This window comes from Giraffa tippelskirchi, chromosome 3 (assembly GCF_054371585.1).
Source record: "Giraffa tippelskirchi isolate mGirTip1 chromosome 3, T2T-mGirTip1v1.2.pri, whole genome shotgun sequence".
Lineage (NCBI taxonomy): Eukaryota > Metazoa > Chordata > Mammalia > Artiodactyla > Giraffidae > Giraffa > Giraffa tippelskirchi.
Genome location: NC_137277.1, coordinates 60,362,693 through 60,380,397, shown reverse-complemented (window position 1 = coordinate 60,380,397; position 17,705 = coordinate 60,362,693).

The following is a 17,705-nucleotide window of genomic DNA, read 5'->3' as shown; positions in this document are numbered from 1 at the left end:
AACAACATTTCTTTTCTCTTTCTCCTGGATTTATAAACCCGAAATTTTACAAAATGCAGACCCACAGCAATGCCTTGTAAAATTTACTTAAAATAAATTGTAATATAATTACAAAGATAGTTGAAGAACATCATTGTCAAATCTCTATTCTGAATTATTTTGGCATCACGTCTAAGATTTTTCTATTCTTATATATGATAAAAAAAAAGTTTCCCATATGAGTGTATGTGCTAGATTTTACTACAATATATAATAACAGTATATAAAATATTAAATACATATCAGTTAAATGAAATCTAATCCAGAAGTTTCCAAGACTCTTGAAGCACAGTACAATAATTTAAGAGTTCCATAGAAAATATCCATTATAGAGGGCTTAGTTGTACTCCAAAGCTTTCTATTGCTTCCTCCAACTAATGAGGGCAACAAAGAATTTGCGTTATCCTGATTGGGCACAAGGATATACAGATCAAAGTGCGTGACTTTAGGCACATCAGGCTTTGCTTTAACCTCCATTTTGCTATCTATATCCATCAAAAATTTCTTAATGCATCTTTTTCTTATAAGAAGAGAATGATCCTTTGAAATCGTAATGAGAGAAAGAAATGTTTGAAATCATAATGAGAGAAAGAAATGTTTGCCATGCTAAAATACTATCTCAGGTGACTTAGTAGTAAAGAATCCAACTGCCAAAGCAGGAGATACAGAAGATACAGGGATTCAATTCCTGTGTCAGGAAGATTCCCTGGAGGAGGACATGGAAACCCAGTATTCTTGCCTGTAAAATCTCATGGACAGAGGAGCCTGGCAAGTAACAACCCATGGACTTGCAAAGAGTCAGATATGACTGAGCAACTGAGCACACAACACTGGAATGAGTTAAATCATTCTAAAACGTGAATTATTGGAATAAATCTACCCAAGGACCCAAAAGACCTCTACTTCAAAAACTATAAGATGGTGGTGATCACGCATCTTGATCTATATGCACTTGCTCTTCGATTGAAACACTCAATATTGTTAAAATGTCTACACTATCCAAGGCAATCTATGGATTGGTTGCAACTTCTATCAAATTATAATTACATTTTTTACAGAACTAGAACTAAAACTTAAAATTTGTATGGAAACAAAAAGGACCCCTCAAAATGAAGACTTTAAATTGATCCAGCCACTATGGAAAACAGTCTGGAGGTTACTCAGTTCAGTTCAGTCGCTCAGTCGTGTCCGACTCCTTGCAACCCCATGAATTGCAGCACGCCAGGCCTCTCTGTCCATCACCAACTCCCGGAGTCTACCCAAACCCATGTCCATCGAGTCAGTGATGCCATCCAACCATCTCATCCTCTGTCGTCCCCTTCTCCTCCCGCCCCCAATCCTATCCAGCATTAGAGTCTTTTCCAATGAGTCAACGCTTCGCATGAGGTGGCCAAAGTATTGGAGTTTCAGCTTCAACATCAGACCTTCCAATGAACACCCAGGATTGATCTCTTTTAGGATGGATTGATTGGATCTCCTTGCAGTCCAAGGGACTCTCAAGAGTTTTCTCCAACACCACAGTTCAAAAGCACCAATTCTTCGGAGCTCAGTTTTCTTCACCGTCCAACTCTCACATCCATAGATGACCACTGGAAAAACCATAGGAGGTTACTAAACAATATTAAAACAGAGTTATCATGTGATCTAGCAATCTCATTCCTGGACATAGAACGTATATCCAGAAAAAATTATAATTCAAAAAGATACATGCAATGTAGCACTATTTACAGTTTCCAAGACATGGAGACAACCTAAATGTCCATGGATGAACGGAGGAAGATGTGGTTTAAAAAAAAAAAGAAAGAAAGAAAGAATGCCATTTGCAGCAACACGGATGGACCTAGAGATTATCATACTAGAGTAAGTCAGACAGAGAAAGACAATTATCATATGATACAACTTATGTGGGATATTTTCATACTGTTCATGGGGTTCTCAAGGCAAGAATACTGAAGTGGTTTACCATTCCCTTCTTGATCACCAACTCGATGGGCATGAATCTGAGTAAGCTCTGGGAGTTGGTGACGGACAGGGAAGCCTGGAGTGTTGCAGTCCATGGGATAGCAAAGAGTCAGGCACGACTGAGCGACTGAACTGACTGATGTGGGATCTTAAAAAAAAGATACAAGTGAAATTATTTACAAAACAGAAATAGACTCACAGACATAGAAAACAAATATATAGTTATCTGAGTGGGAAAGGAGGGTGAAGAATAATATAAGAAGTTAGGATTAACATACACGCAACTAAATATAATATAGATAACCATTGAAATACATGGGGAAATAATTGAAAAAGAATGAATGTATGTATATGTGTAACTAAACCACGAAAACAGGGGACTATATTTGTTTTCTATTTTGGTTTGTTTTATTGTTCCTATTTTATTGTTTCTTTAAATTTTATTTTTTACTTACTTTTTCTTTTATAATGTTTTATTTTTAAATAAATCCATTTATTGTCTTCCTATTTCTACAACATTTTTTGTAATATTGTATTTGCTCCCATGTTTTTGGTTTTGCATTTTTGCTATCCTAGTTTTTAGACTTTGTTTTAATTTGTTGGTTTACTCATCGGTTTGATTGCTCTCTTAATTTTTGGTTCCTCTTTATTCTTTCTTTCTTTCTTTTTTTTCTTTTTGTGAGTGTGCCCACCAAAATGGGTAAAAGATCTAAACGGACTTCTCCAAAGAAGACATACAGATGGCCAATAACACATGAAAAGTTGCTTAATATCACTTATTATTAGAGAAACACAAATCACAAACACAATGAGGTATATTACCTCATACCACTCAGAATGGCCATCATCAAAAAATCAACAAGCATTGAACCTGGACTGGCGATTTATTTCACATATGATAATTTACATGCTTCCATGCCATTCTCCCATATCATCACGCCCTCGTCCTCTCCCATAGAGTCCATAATACTGTTCTATTTATTTGTGTCTCTTTTGATATCTCGCATACAGGGTTATCTTTACTGATTGACTAAATGCCATATATATGTGCTAGTATACTGTATTGGTGTTTTTCTTTCTGGCTTACTTCACTCTGTATAATAGGCTCCAGTTTTGTCCACCTCATTAGAACTGATTCGAATGTATTCTTTTTAATGGCTGAGTAATATTCCATCATGTATATGTACCACAGCTTCCTTATCCATTCATCTGCTGATGGGCATCTAGGCTGCTTCCATGTCTTGGCTATTATAAACACTGCACTGGGATGACCCAGAGGGATGGGATGGGGAGGGAGGAGGAAGGGGGGTTCTGGAAGGGGAAAGCATGTACACCCATGGTGGATTCGTGTCAATGTATGACAAAACTAATACAATATTGTAAAATTAAAAAATAGAAAATAAACTAATTTAATAAAAAAAAACATAATTTAAGTTTAAATCTCAAAAAAAAAAAAATCAACAGGCAACAAATGCTGGAGTGGATGTGGACAAAATGGAACCCTCCTGCACTGTTGGTGGGATGGTAAACTTATATAGCTATTATGGAAAACAGTATGGGGATTCCTTATAAAATTAGGAGTGGATTTAATATATAACCCTGCAATCCCACTACTTAGCATATACCCCGAGAAAAATAAAATTCTGAAAGTCACAATTACACAAATGTTCATTGTAGCACCATTTATAATAGTCAGGACATGGAAGCAAACTTGATGTCCACTGACAGATTAACAGATAAAGATGTTCTGGTACATTGATACCATGGAATATTACTCTGCCATAGATAAGAATGAATTGGGTCAGTTGTAGTGAGGTAAATGAAACTAGAGCCTCTTTTACATAGTGAAATGAGTCAAAAGAGAAAAGAAAGTATCACATAATAATGCACATGTGTAGAATTTAGAAAAATGTTACTGATGAATCCAGTACAAGACAAAATTGTGGACAGTGGGTGACAGTGAGGGTGGGCCAAATTGAGAAAGTAGCATCAACATATATACACTATCATGTGTAAAATAGTAGCTGGTGAGAAGTTGCTATATAAAACAGGAGCCCAGCCTTGCACTCTGATGACAAAGAAGGGTTGGATGAGCAGAGAACAAGGAGGGTAAAGAGGGAGCTCATGTATGTATAATTATGGTTGAACTGCGTTGTTGCATGTCAGAAACTGGCACAGCATTGTAAAGAAATTTTCCTCCAATTAAAAAATAATCTAAAAAAGAAAAATAAAAAATTAAAAGTAAAAAAGAGGGAGAGAAACAGCAGCACAATAATGGTGGGGGACTTCACACCCAATTCACACAAATGGACAGTTTATTCAGATAGAAATAACACATTAGACCAGATGAACCTGACATAGAACATTCGATCCAAAAGCAGCAGAATACACTTTTTTCTCAAGTGCACACAAAATGTTCTCCAAAATAGATCACATCTTGAGTGATTAAGTAAGCTTGGGAAATTTAAGAAAACTGAAACTGTATTAAGCATTTTTTATGACAACAATGCTATGTAATCAGATATGAATTTCAGAAAAAACAAAACAAAACATATGGAGGCTAGTCAATGCACATCTAAATAACCAAAGTCAAAACAGGAATTAATGATATCTAGAAACAAATGTTAACAAAAACACAGCATCCACAACCTATAGGATGCAGCAAAGACAGTGTTAAGAAGAAATTTTATATCAATACAAGTTTACCTTAGAAACAAGACAAAAATCAAGTAAACAAAAAACAAAATTAGTAGAAGGAAAGAAATCATAAAGATCACAGCACAAATAAATAAAAAAAAGAATGAAAAAAAGGTAAAAAGATGAATAAAACCAAAGCTGTTTGTTTGAAAAGGTATAAACAAAATTGCCAAACCATTAACCAGACTCATCAAGAAAAAGAGAGAAGACACAAATCAACAAAATTATAAATGAAAAATGATGTTACAACAGACAACACAGAAATACAAAGGATAATAAGAGAATTCTATGAGCAACAATGTAAAAATTAAATGGGCAACCTGGAAGAAATGGACAAATTCTCAGAAAGTACAACTTTCCAAGACTGGACAAGAAAGGCATAACAAGTATTGACAGTCTAGTCCCAAGCACTAAAATCAAAATTATGGTAAAAACATCTTTCAACAACAAAAGTCCAGGGGCGGATGGCTTCACAGGTGAATTCTGTCAAATGTTTAGAGAAGAGCTAACACTTATCTTGCTCAAACTCTTCCAAAAAATCGCTTAGGGATGAAAACACCCAAATTCATCCTATGAGGACATTATTCTGATACCAAAACCATACAAAGATATCACACACACACAAAGAAAATTGCAGGCCAATATCACTGATGAACAAAGATGCAAAAATCCTCAACAAAATTCTAGCAAACAAAATTCAACAACACATTAAAAGGATCTTACGCTGTGATCAACCAGGGTTTATCCCAGGGTGCAAGGATTTTTTAATATATACAAATTAATCAATGTGATACACCATCTTAACAAATTCAAAGATAAAAACCATGTGATCATCTCAATAGCTGTAGAGAAAAATGTTAACATCCATTTATATAAAAAGCTCTCAAGAAAATGGACAGAGAAGGAATCTACTTAAATAATGAAGGCCCTATATGAAAAACCCAGAGTAAACATTCTCAGTGTGAAAATCTGAAAGAGTTTTTGTAAGGTCAGGAACAAGACAAGGGTGCCCAGACTCATCACTATTATTCAGTATAGTTTTGAAGTCATAGCCATGGTTATCAGAGAGGAAAAACAAATAAAAGGAACCCAGATTGGAAAACACAAATAAAACTCTTACTGTTTGCAGATGACAGATATGAAACATAGAAAACTCTAAAGATGCCACCAGAAGAGTACTAGAGCTAATCAATGAATTCAGTAAAGTCAATGGATACAAAACTAACACACAGAAATGTCTGGCATTCTTATTTACTAACAATGAAAACTTAGAAAGAAAAATTAAGGAAACAATCCCATTCACATTTGCAACAAAAATAATTAAATACTTCGGAATAAACCTGCCTAAAGAGGCAAATATCTTTATGCAGAATACTGTAAGACACTGTTGAAAGAAATTGAAAAAAAAAAAAGAAGAAGAGACATATTATGTTCTTGAATTGGAAGAGTCAATATTTTAAAAATGAGCATACTACCCAAAGCAAGGTTTTTTCCCTGGTGGCTCAGATGGTAAAGAATCTGCTTGCAAGGCAGGAGACTATGTGTTACACTAGAGATGTGGGTTTGATCCCTGGGTCAAGAAGATCTCTCGGAGAAGGAAATGGCTATCCACTCCAGTATTCTTGCCTGAAAAATTCCATGAACAGAGCAGTCTAGGAGGTATAGTCCATGGGGATGCAACAGTCAGACATGAGTGAGCAACTAAACCACCACAATCACCCAAAGCAAACTACAACAAGTGAACAAGAATAGCAATGATCAAACAGAGGCTCCTGTCTTGATTGATCTGTTCATTCCTTCATTCCCTCTGCCAACTCCTTCTCCATAGAATGCTTTACAATGCACTTCATCTATAATCCTTGCCACAGGAAAATTAGTATGTACATAATGAATTTCAGGCATGAAAGCATCTAATTCTCACAGCATTCCAGAGCCATTATGGCAATGGCATAATTTATAAAAAGGAGAATTAGCAAAGCTCTGTGCCTATCATCAGAAGTAAAGCATAGGTTCACAGCACATATCAGAGGTCTCTTGATTTCATTTTTAAATATTTGTAGATTTTAAATCTCTTCACCTCAAGATTTCAAAGTTTTGTGACCTGAAGCTTTAAATTAAAGCATACTTGCAACAAATCAGGTTTGTTTGGGAATAGCTGAAATTCTGTGCATAAGATTAATCAATGGTTCTTTTCCTTCTCTCCATTCTGAATGTGCATGATACCTGAAGGGAAAAAAGTCTGGGTTTATTTAAGATTGGTTTTAGTGTTTGCATGCCTTGTATTTAAGACATTAAAATAAGGAAACTAGATAGATGTCTGACAGCCAAGGCAATTATTTCTACCCATTACACATCAAGACCAAATTATTTTACCTCTTCAAGCAGTTTTTCTTAATTGTTTCACACTTTACACAGTCAAATTAAATCCAAATAGTCACATTTTGGTTTTATTGTCAATGTATGGTTAGAATTATGTTGTTGATAATCTTTTCAGAAACCTTACGTTTTCCTATTGCTTTTTTTTTTTTCTGCTTTCATTTGTAATTTTGTGACAGGGTCTTACCTAAATTAAAGTGTGCTTTATTCTACTGAGTTATATATATATATATATATACACATATATGTATATGAAAGTGAAAATGAAGTCTCTCAGTCATGACTGACTCTTTGCCATCCCATGGACTGTAGCCCACCAGGCTCCTCTAGCCATGGGCTTTTTCAGGCAAGAACACTGGAGTGGGTTGCCATTTCTTTTTCCAGGGGATCTTTCCAACCCAGAGATCAAACCCAAGTCTCCTGCCTTGCAGGCAGACTATTTGCCATCTGAGCCACCAGCGAATCTCATATATATATTCAAAATTGCAACTTATACCTAATGGGATCAATAATAAATTTTCTTTTTGCTATTACTCTTTCCTTTGGTTATATTTTTCAATTTGATAGCTGCTGCCCACATGCAGGTATTTAAATAATCTAATGTAATTGCAATTAAGCAAAATGAAATGTGAGTTTATCAGTAATATTGACCATATATCAAGTTCTCCATGGTGAATTTATGACTAGTGGCTACTCTTTTGAACAGTAGAGGTAAAGAACATTTCTATCATCAATGTAGAAATTTCTATTTAACATATTGCTTCAAGCTCCTTCCAAATGATGAAACACTGCTTCTTCATGGAGTTATAATGAAGAGTCACCAAAGCAAACAACCAATCCCACCCCATCTAAACCCTAAGTGTCTTTATGTTGACACAGGTACACTAGATACTCTTTTACTATTGGATACAGTCTATAACAAGTTTCTGATTTGAGTGTAAGCATATCCATCACTGGCAATCCAATTGCCCTTCACATGATTATTTGCATGAGGGATCAAGGATTCAATTAGAAAAAAGAGCCAGTGGTGTCCCTGAATGCTAAATCGCTTCACTCATATCTGAAACTTTGCAGCCCTATGAACTGTAGCCTGCTAGGCTTCTCTGTCCATGGAATTCTCCAGGCAAGAATGCTGGAGTGGGTTGTCATTTCCTCTTTCAGGGGACCTTGTCAATCCAGGGATGGGACCTTCGTCTCTTACATCTCCTGCAATGGCAGGTGGGTGGTTAAGAATATACTTGCCAATGCAGGAGACGCAGGAGATGTGGGTTGATCCCCAGGTCAGGAAAATCCCTTAGAGAAGGAAATGACAATCCTCTCCAGTATTCTTGCCTCCAGTATTCTCCCATGGACAGAGGAGCCTGACAGGCTATAGTCTATGGGGTCACACAGATTCGAACAGGACTGAGCAGGCACACAGTAAGAAAGGTTCTTAATTAACAATGTGTTTAGTGTGTGTAGAAGAGGTTAGAGGGGAGGGGGAAAGATGACATACCTGTTATAAGTGAAATTTAAATTTATTGATTTGAGATCTCTAGATGCAAGCTCCTTAGGGGAGATACAGTTATTCGTAATAAACGGAAGACATGTTTAGCTGGAGTTTATAAAGCAGTGGGACACAAGATACATGCCTCTGGGATACTTAGAAAAAAAGTAAAACTAAAAGGAAGCAGACATTCCTTCCCAATGTCCTTTTGGCACCTGGACAGAAGAAGGCTGCATCTATGTGGGACTATGGAAAACAAAGGCATCTACTGAGGTAATACAGTGTCTTTTGATAAAGCAGGTCAGTTGAGAGGTCTGCCAGCTTTGGAATCAACAGTAGACCCTGGAAGGACCTGGTGCAGTAGCCCCAGAGCCTCTCATGGAACACAGAGTAGGATATGCATCGAGGATGGCAGAAGTAACCTCATGGAAATGAGTAGAAGTTAAGAGATACCATACAAAGAATTGCTGATCACACCTCAGTATTCACTAGATAAAAATTAAAATGATACATTTTAGTTTTTACCAGAGAAGGAACATGGTTTATTACATGCATTAATATCTAAATACATGATCCTTGGTGTGGTTGAAACACCTACAATAATATAATTTATTAATTTAGGATAATATTCCACTACTTTTCAGAGAGTATAAGTATGGTTGTGGGACAAAGCACTGATAGGAGATAAGTGACTGTTAAACAAACAATTCTCCCCTTCTTTCTTGTTTTTATAATTTGTTTTTAAGGCATCTGGGCATTTTAAATATAAGTAAATAATAGGTAATCTTCAACAATAGTAGGTTGAAATGAACTTTATCAATTAACTCCAAATACCTAAGGGAATCAAGAAAAATGTTGGAATTTGGGGATTTACAAGTACACCTATGAACTAAAACTGTGGTTCAGTCAGCAGACAATGACACATGTCTGAATACTAACTCTCACTTCCTGATGTCCTGCTATAATATTCATTATAAGAAATCAGATTCATCTGGGGAAATAATGGGGACAAAAATTGAAACTGAAAAAGTCAATCTGTATCTGAATCATTCCTTTCCTATTGACCTTGAATGAGAAAAATACATAAATGTCCACTTGTCTTTCTGCCTCTTTTTGCCATTAAAAAAAAAAAATCTTAAGCACTTCTCAGAAGCTGGAGATCTTGTGTAGCTCTATAATCAACTATCTATAAAACCTAGATCAAAAGCTACATTTATTTCCATTTTGTCATAATTAAGATGCAAATAGTAATTCTCATTTTATATGTGAAAATGTGGGCTTCCCTGATGGCTCAGTGGGAAAGAATCTACCTACTAATGCAAGAGATAGGGGTTCTATCCCTGGATCAGAAAGGCCCTCTGGAGAAGGAAATGGCAATCCACTCCAATATTCTTGCCTATAAAATGCCATGGACAGAGGAGCCTGGAGGGTTATATATATGGAGTTGCAAAAGGGTCAAACATGACTTAGCAACTAAACAACATGTGAAAATGTAAATGGAAAACCAAGAAAAAGAACTATGTGGTAGGTATCAGGTACTTTTACCAAAATTTTAAATATTCCTTTCTTTTAAATAATCTATGTAGTGAAATAGAAAATTATAATGTGTAGAAGTCCTCCCAGCATCTGGAAACTCTTCTTGCTTTGGGGACTCCAAATTTGAAGGGAGGCAGAGTTTACTTTTTATTATCAAAGTCTAGGTATTAGGTGTCAGATAGATCATCCCATTTGCTCTTTAAAACTAAGGCACAGCCACAGTACCTAGGAATGTCTACTTGCCTAGAAAGTTGAATCTCAAGTTACTCAAAGGAGCAGGGACTGTTTTCCAGTGACTCTGTCAGAGAATTTATAATAAAATCCTGCCTACCAGCCCATTAAAAACAAAACAAAAACTTAATGTGGTAAGATTATGACTACACTTTTGGTTCCTATTCACTTTTTCTCTACTTTCCTATAGTCACTGTAAGTTTCCTGATGTCTCACCAATGCATTATCATTCTACTTAATTTAGCTAAACTAACTTCTGTTTTTGTTTTCTTTCACTATCCACTTTGACTGATCCAATAGGAATTATCAGCTATAACCTATATCTTAAGAATAAGGAAACCTGCCTTGGTGACATGCTTGCCAATAATATTGATGTTCTCACTCAGTGTTATGCAAGTGGTAGACTGGTCAACCAGGGTTCAAACCCATGTCCATTTCTTACAAAAGAGAATGTTCTGATCATTCTTGCCTTCCTCTTCCTTTTATTCTATCCTTTTCTTCATCTTTCACCATTTCTCCCCTCCTTATAGATAAATTTTATTTTGAATAATGGACTAAAATTATTTTTATAAGCAATCCATTTTTAATCTTTAGCATACATTTGCCAAAGTTAATTCTAGGTTAATATTTAGAAGCTTGTAAATCCATATTAGCTGTAGAGTATTATTTCAGACATCTTCTGATTCTGAACAAAATACATATTCACTTATCCATAAATCATTCTGAGTTTTTAAGTTATATCTTGTTAGGAAATACTCATTAGCAGGATGCTGATTGTCTACTATCTTGGAAATATGCACTGCTCAGATAACAAAATTAAATAAATCAAAACTTGTCATCATAAATACAAAGATCAGGAGCAGAACTGAATATTCAGTTGGTTGATTCTTACTTATTGTTAATCTCTTTGAGTAAATCAGTCATTGAATGTCTCCAAGTTAATCCTGAATTATATTAAAAAAATGTAGAACTTGGAGTAAATAGGAAAATTCCAAGTGTGTGGACTGCATTGCATCCAGAAAGCAGGGGTTCTCTTGGGCTATATGACAGAATGTGTAAAACAAGCCAAAACCACAAGTTTATCCTGACAGGTGCTAGAGAGGTGTTCAAAAAGAATGTGATGTGTCAAGTGTATTCACCTTCTAGCAAAGTGTTAACAAAGGAGAACTATTTTGAAAGTATGTCAGAATAGAATGGGTTAGGACTGAAGTGTGTGTCACTCAGTCTAGCTACTGTCACTAAATGCCAGGTAGAGGAAAGAGTCTCTGGACTGTCTGACTGAAACAGAGGAGACATATAAAGATGCTGAAGAAGCAGAGTCTTGAGTTCTGGGAGTAGACTTGGATAAAATCCAAGGTTAACTGTTGAACAGTATATATTAATGCTTCTTGGGTGTAAATACATAACAAGGGGCCAGATTAGCCTGAGTAACTTGTGATACTTAGTTTCCATGCAGCTGAAGTGCTAAGAACAGACAATAAAATGTCCGTTTTATTGCTGTTGGATCAAATGAAGAACAATAAAAAGATTTACTTCCTTTTACTTCCCAGAAGAAAGAGGAAGAGTTAAGATCTCTCAGATGATCCATTATTCTACAGAGAATATAATTCTCAGATAAATACATTTTAGAATCAGTCTCTAAGTAAGATTCTCATGAGAATGCCAAATGCCACTCTTTTCTGAAGAAACTAGAAGAGATTCAATACATATTCCATTAATTATTTCACAGATTTTTTTTTTTTTGCTTTAAAATAAATGATAAAGCAACAGTTATAAAATATCAGGTGTCTAAGATTATCTGTAGAACCGGTTAAAATGGCAGATTTCTAGGTCAGGGTGGGGACTGTATTTTAGTAGACTCCACAGGAGATTTTGACCTTGTTTCAGGAAGTTGTTTTATTGCCTTTGATGATTCCTGGGGAAACTCTGAGGCTTAACAAACCAACTTTTCTACCTTTTCTCACTCCTTTATTTCTTTTCAGTGACATTTGGGGAGTTGCTTTCCATAGCTTACCTATTCTGGTCTCTGTCCATCATACAATCTCACTTACCTGCAAGAACTACTGGAGCACTAGCTTAAGAATATTCAAATCTTTCACCAAATATGTACACTTCTTATGTTTATTTTGGAATAATAATGTGCAAAACAGACCCTCAGGACCCAATTCCTGGTGCTAGTTCACTGGGTAATTTGACAAACAACACTGCTCAGTGATCATGTGTTGGGAACACAGGCATTGTTCTGGATGATATGTGTCACATCTCTTAGACCACTTATTACCGTCCTTCTGCTCTAGACTCCATCCAAAGCACTTTATAGTTATTTCTGGTAATGTTTTTTCTGCTGTGAACAAGATGTTCACCATTCATTTCACAAATAATTTTGACCACATCTTGACTTCCTGATATATACAATTGGTCGCTGGATATTCTTTCTCCTTGATTAAATTTATGTACTTCAATCTTTGAGGTGACAATTTGATTTGACTTTTCTACTCAGTTCCTAGTTCACTGCTTTCTACAGGCTATTCCAAGATTAGTGCAGTAGCCCTTGGCCAGTATCCCTGTTTTTAATAATCCTCTAATTTCCATCATCTTCAACAAAATCAATTTAGGTGCATAATCCACACACTGCCTCCTTGGGAATGCCTTCTTTTGTTTTTTTAGGACTAAACTAGTTACCCAAAGTACATCATTCAATGCTTTAAAACAGACTTGAAAAAAAAGACTTTTAAAATATATTTAGCAAATGTTTATATTATAGTTATCATAAACATAAACTTATTAGACAAATGAAAATTAAAAACTCCTAAAAATGTAAATATATTCTTATAGCTTTGGATAAATTTTCCCGTGATAGCCCTACACATGGACTAAAACATTGCCATAACTCAAACTACATAAAGTTGAGTATGAGCTCCAAAAATCTGTTCAATGACTCAGTAGCACTAGTGAGTTCACTACTTGACATTGAAAATGAATGTGAGAATGAAAAATAACCAACATTTAGAAATTAGAGAGCAATCAAGATGGTGTAATAGGAGGACCTGGCGTTCACTTTGCCCCACATAAATACAACTACAATTGAAACAATTTCCACAGAGCATGCACTGAAAACTAGCAGAGGATATGGACGACTTAAAGGACAAGAAAAAGCACTGGGTACCTGGGTAGGATGAAGGAGACAAAGGGAAGAAAAAGAAAAGAGGAAAAGGGACGAGACCCACACCCCTGTGGGGGAGCTGAAGAAGAGGAGAAGTTATCACATCTGGGAAGGTCCCTTCACTTGTAGCAAAATACAGAGAAACAGAAAGGGGAGATGATCTGTATCACAGCCTGGTATCCCCCAGCCTGAGACAGGTGTCTTCCAGTGTGGGTAGGGACTGGATATAACAGAGCAGTGTTAGGAGAGCAGACCTGGGGAGAGGACTGCTGCTGGCTGAGTGGAGATGGCCTAAAGGGGTGGCAGAGAGAAGATCTATAGCCAAAAATGCTCCAGGAAGAAGTGTGGATTGCCTTGGAAGTGAGGTGCCATTGCTGAGTCATGCATAAAGGGCAGAACCGCCATCATGGCCTCTCTCCTCACACCCCAAACTTACCTCTGTCACACCAGGAGAGATTCCGAACAGAGCACCCCAGTCATTGCCACTTTGGTCGCCACCTCTGCCCCTTCCCATCTAAGTGGGCAAGCCTCCCTCAGTAAGTTACTGCCTTTGCTACTTCTCACCTGGGCAGGAAGCAGACACCTGAGGGTGGACCATATGCAGAGGTACAACTGAGGAAAAAAACTGAAACTCTGTGTTCAGCTGCACAAGTCACAGATTAAACTGTCATGATTGGCCTGGTATATCTAATGTCTGGGAACATCTGAATGGACAATGAGGGCTCCCACAACTGAGATGGGTCTAGCTTCAGCAGCTGTGGAATTTAGCAGCACTTACACACTGGAGCTGGGTCAGGTCTGAGTTTGAGCTGCCATCACAGGGTCTGTAGTGGATTCAGAGACCTGTCTAGAGTTTTCTGAGGCTCTCCTGGAGAGTAGGGGGTTGGTCATGGCTCACCATGGAGGCAAAGACACTAATAGCAGAAGGTCCAGGGGACTGTTTTGTTTAGTTGTTGTTGTTGTTTTAATTTTGGTTGTTGTTCAGTGACTTAGTCATGTCCTGCTCTTTGTGACCTCATGGACTGCAACACACTAGGCTTCCCTGTCCTTCACCATCTCCTAGAGCTTGCTCAAACTCATGTCCATTGAGTCAGCGATGCTATCCAACCATCTCGTGCTCTTTCGTCCCCTTCTCCTCCTGCCTTTAATCTTTCCTAGCATCAAGGTCTTTTCAAATGAGTTGGCTCTTCACACCAGGTGGCCCAAGTATTGGAGATTTAGCTTCAGCATCAGTCCTTGCAATGAATATTCAGGACTGATTTCTTTTAGGACTGACTGCTTGGATATCCTTGCAGTCCAAAGGACTCTCAAGAGGCTTCTCCAATGCCACAGCTCAGAATCATCAATTCTTTGGTCCTCAACCTTGATTATGGTCCAAATTTCACATCCATACAAGGCTACTGGAAAAACCTTAGCAGCCAGTACCTCCCATCAGGAAGCTTCCACAAGCCTTTTATCCTTATCTATCAGAGGCCAGACAGAATGAAAGCCACAATCATAGAAGACAAACCAAACTGATCATAGAGATCACAGCCTTGTCTAACTCAATGAAACTGTAAGTCATGCTGTGTAGGGCTACCCAAGACTGACAGGTCATGGTGAAGAGTTCTGAAAAAATGTGGTCCACTGGAGAAGTGAATGGCACACCTCTTCAATATTCTTGCCTTGAGAACCCCATGAATAGTGTTTTAATTAATTATTTGTTTATGTTTAAATATATTATTATTTTTACTTTTTTAATATTGCTTCTTTTTTTGTTGTTTATGTGTTTTCTCTTTTGTTTTGTAATTTATGTGTTATTTTTCTTTGCTTTTCATGTTTTATTTTCTATTTTGTTTCTCTCAGTATTGTTTTTATTGTTTGTTTTTCTATTTGAGTATTTTCATTTGGCTATTTTGTTTCTTTGTTTCTTTTTTTTTTTTTAATTTGTTTCTTCGTGTTTTTTGTTGCTTTCATTTGGTTCTGTTTTTGTTTTTCTTGGTTATTGTTTCTCCCTTTTTCTTTTTCCTTTTTTTTTGCTTTACTACCATTTTCTATGTTTATTTTTTGTTTTCTTTGTTTTTATTATTATTTTTATTGCTTGTTTGGTATCAGGGTTTTTTTATTTTTTTCTTTTTTTGTCTTCATTTTGTTTTTGTTTGTTTGTTTTGTCTTGTTTTTGTTTGTCTTCTATTTTGTTTCTCTCTGTTTGTTTTCTTATCTTTTGTTTTGATCATATCATGTGGATTTCAGGGTCTTGAGTCCTTGGCTAGGGGCTGAACCTGAACCCTTGTCATAGGAGCACTAGTACTGGCCACTAGACTGCCAGAGAATTATTGATTCCAGGGAATATTAATTGGTCTGAACTTGCACAGAATTTCCCATCTTAGCACCAAGATCTGGTACCATCCAACGGCCTGCAAGCTCCAGTGCTGGATGCCTTATGATAAATAATGAGCAAGATAGGAGCGCAGCTCCAACCATCAGCAGACAGGCTGTTAGAAGTTGTGCTAAGCTCACAGACAACCCATAACACACTCCTTCCCATTAGAGGGACAAAACCCAGCTCCACCCACCAAGACAGAATTATCAGTCCCTTTGAAAAAGAAGCATACACAAAACCCTGAACGAACTTCACTAACCAAGGGGAAGTCAACAGAAGCAAGAAGAATTACAACACAGCAGCTTGCAGAAAGAAGACAACAAACAATAATTTAGACAAAATGAGATGACAGAGGAATATATCGCAGACAAAGGAGTAAGGTAGAAATCTACAAGACCAAAACCATAAAAAGGATACAGGCAATCCACCTGGAAAAATAATGTAGAATAATGATAGTAAAGATGATACAAGATCTCAGAAATAGAATGGAGGCATGGATGAAGAAGATACAAGAAATGTTCAACAGGACATAGAAGAATTAACAAAAACAATAATGAACAATTCAATAAATAAAATGACAAATAAACTAGAATGAATCAATATTGGAAAAATTGAGGAAGAAAGATGGATAAGTGAGTAGGAAGACAGAATGGTAGGATAAAAAAACAGAAAGTAGGACAGTTTCAGAGACAAAATTAAATGGACTGATATTTGAATTATAGGGCTCCCAAAAGCAGAAAAAACAAAAAAGTCAGCAATAAATACTTGAAGTAATAATAGTAAAATCTTCCCTACCATTTGAAGTAGTATATGAAGTAGTCAACCAAATCCAGGAAGTGCAGAGAATCTCGTACAGACTGAACCTAAAAAAGAAACATGCTGAGACACATATATTGGATTATATTTTAATATAATATAATAAAATCAAACATAAAATTTGATTATATTTTAATCAAATCAAAATACAAATACAAAGAAAAAAATTTTAAGCTAAAAGGGAAAAGTAACGTCTAAAGAAATAGTCATAAAGCTATTAGATTTTTGAGCAGAAACACTGGAGGCCATAAACTAGTGGCATGATATATTTAAAGTGATGAAAAAGAAAATCTACTACCAAAAAGAGTCTTCCCAAGTGGCACTAGTGGTAAAGAACCTGATTCCCAATGCAGGAAATGTAAGAGATGTGGGTTCAATCCTAGAGTCTGGAAGATCCCCTGGAGGAAAAAATGGTAACCTATTCCAGTATTTCTGTCTGGAGAATCCCATGGACAGAGAAGCCTGGCGGGTTATAGTCTATGGGATTGCAAAGAGTCGAAAATGACTGAAGCAACTTAGTGTGCACACACACACACTACCAAGAATACTCTACCAAGCAAGACTAATTTAGATTCAAGACTAGCAAAGGAGAAGAGAATTCAGCATCATCAAACCAGTGATACCATAAATGCTAAAGGAACTTGTCTAGGTGGAAAACACAAAAGAAGAAAAAGACACACAATCACTAACCCAAAACAATTAAGAAAATGGCAATAGGAATATTTTTATTAACAAATACTTTCAATGAAAATGAAAGAAATTAATGGTTGGATGTTTCAAAAACAAGGCTGTCATTTGTATGCTGTCTACAAACAGATGCAATTGATATCTAGAACACATACATACTGGAAGAGAGGGGATGGGAAAAATTTATCCCATGCAAATAGAAATATAAAAGAAAGTTGTAGTAGTAATATTCATGCTAGACAAAACACACTTTAAAATAAAGTCTCTTGCAGGAGATAGATAAGAACACTCCATAATGATCATGGGATCAATCCCAGAAGACATAAAAAATTGTAAATATATTTTCACCC